Consider the following 2,500-nt stretch of genomic DNA (forward strand, 5'->3'; position numbering starts at 1 on the left):
GAACAATTTATTTTTATAGACTGCCTTCATACCAAGGGGGGGCGAGTTTATGAACAAAAGGAGAACTACTAGAAACTCACCTTAGAATCTTCCAGGATTTACGTAAATTATGAAAGTCGCCATTTGGAATTAGAATTCTTTTACAATTTAAAAGGGGTTTTATTTACAGAGAATATGGCAAATATGCAAGACCAAACAAGAAGGTAGAATGCAAACAATTTACAGACACATAAATTACATACAATATAGCAATTATGCAGTAATTTGCAAATAAGCAATGTAAATATGAGGGGCCACAGGTACAATAATCCCCGTTATAACAAATGACTCTTTTATGTTAAAAATGCATCAATTCACAGACAGTAATACATTGAAAGGGGTGAACTCCAGGGTAATGGCAATCTGTTAATTAAGATGATTTCTAAGTGGGCAACGGATTCTTGCGATCAGACTGTGACCAGGAATAGTTACAGAGTTGGATGGCAGTCATGCAATGGTTGGGCACAGATTTGCAGACTGGACAGGTTAAGATGGCTCCTGTAAGAGAGGTCAGGAGTTAGTACAACCATGGGGAGAAAGGAAACCTCCCTTGCTATTAATTAATCAATAAATCTCCGTACAAGGGAATAATCAAACACTTATATCACTTAAACTAACTTGCCCTTAATTTGCATGATGGAGGGGATATTTGAATACTTATCACTGGATCATATTAGGTTGACTTCAAAGCAAGGCATGGGGCAATTCAGAGGCTGCTTGAAGTAGGGTGACTTAACAAAGGGACTGCTTTTTGTTGGAGGAAGAAAATTGAAGTTTGAAGGAATGGAAAAATCAAGGAATTTCAGGCGGAGGGGAAGGGCTGGCTTATTGACTAATTGCGGATGAACGTACCTGGTTCTATAAATGTTTGTGCAGAACATATACGACACAGCCGTGTACCGGAGTTTGTTTCACCAGCGTACAGGAAGCCAAACCGGCTGGAGTAGTCTGCTGAGTGCGATGCTGGGGAAACAGATCACATATTCCACTTGTTGTTTGGTTCAAAGCCTCAGCCCAAGTCAATCTGCAAAAGTCGTACAGCCAGCAAAAGAGTGAAGGAAAAAAGTGGCCTTAAGATTAAGTACTTAGAGGTTAAGTTCCTATCTCTCTCACAGCCTGGCTACCTCCCCATGCCCATAATGGCCTAGCTACTCCCATATCGCATGATGGGAGTGAAAGGGGGGTCACTACTGTCCACTCCAAGTCAGCTGAGGTGGGAGGCTATCCCTACATGAGTGAAAAAACAGGCGCTAACCGCTTTTCTCTAGTTCAAAATACACTTGGTTCTATCTCACCCGCCATGTTTTCTTGGCCCTACAGTCAAATGAAAGGTGAATATGCTTCTCAGAATAAATTACTCACTGGCTGCTAGATGAGGGAGGGATAAATTCTTAAGAAGTCCCTCCATTATAAAGACCTTCACACCCTTTTGGGCGTGAAGGTCTTGGCTAATTCCTCCTGACTGGCAGCCAGTGACCCTACATAACTTGTGCTTTGGCACTGAAACAGCTAAAGGGGCCTACCTAACTGCTAAGAGGGGTTCTGAATTGGCTAATTTTCAGGCCTAACCTATCTAAGGGTATAGACACTTCTGCTAACTGTCTCTGACGACGGGAGAAATCTATGCCTAGGCAAATGCACATAGTAAACACCTAACCTGGCACTGAACGAGCTGGCACTGACGAATGGCACGCAATGGACTATGATCGGCACAACACTTTATGATTAACACTCAACAAATTGAAACATGAATAACCTGAAGGGTAAATCACAGTATACAATTAAGTAATGGATCAGTTTGAGTCTGGAGTGGGTTGGGAGGAGGTTAGTTAGAAAAGGGTTAGTGGTACAATTGCCTAAGTGGTTAATGGTTAACACTACTGAGTCAGAGACGGTCACACAGGCTGCCTCCTCTGGGTAGGTGCCAGGATCACTCTGAGATGGAAGCGGCACTGTGCCTATGGGGCACAAGTGCCAAGGAGAGCTTATGGCTCTGATTTGCTAAGTGGATTTCTTCCTCCCTTTCTTCTTTGGGGGCCTCCAGGGTCTGGCTAGTCCATTCCTAGGGGGCAATAAGGGTACCGACTCTGAAGAAAGGCCAAGAGCAGGATCAGGGGCAGCCTCAGGGGCTACAGGCTGGTCTACTTCAGCTGCTGTGACAACCGTTGTGGGAATAGGACCAGCGTCTGTGCCCTGGCCAGACAGTTCCTGGTCGACCAGAAAAGAGGTAATGTCCGCAGGTGGAAGAGTGTGGGAAGAAGAAACATCAGGGGTCAGAGGCTCACTGTGCGATGATCATGGTTGTGAGGTTTGGTGGATCTCCTGTAGGAGGATCTGGGTCAGGTTCTGGATCCGGCACTGGCACTAACTCAAGGCCAGACACAGGGAGTAAGATTGGCATGGAGCTTCCAATCAAGATAGGCGGAGCTTGGCACTGACCAGTACTCGCAAGTGTCACTGG

Source organism: Macrobrachium rosenbergii, chromosome 10 (genome assembly GCF_040412425.1).
Source record: "Macrobrachium rosenbergii isolate ZJJX-2024 chromosome 10, ASM4041242v1, whole genome shotgun sequence".
NCBI classification, from domain to species: Eukaryota; Metazoa; Arthropoda; class Malacostraca; order Decapoda; family Palaemonidae; genus Macrobrachium; species Macrobrachium rosenbergii.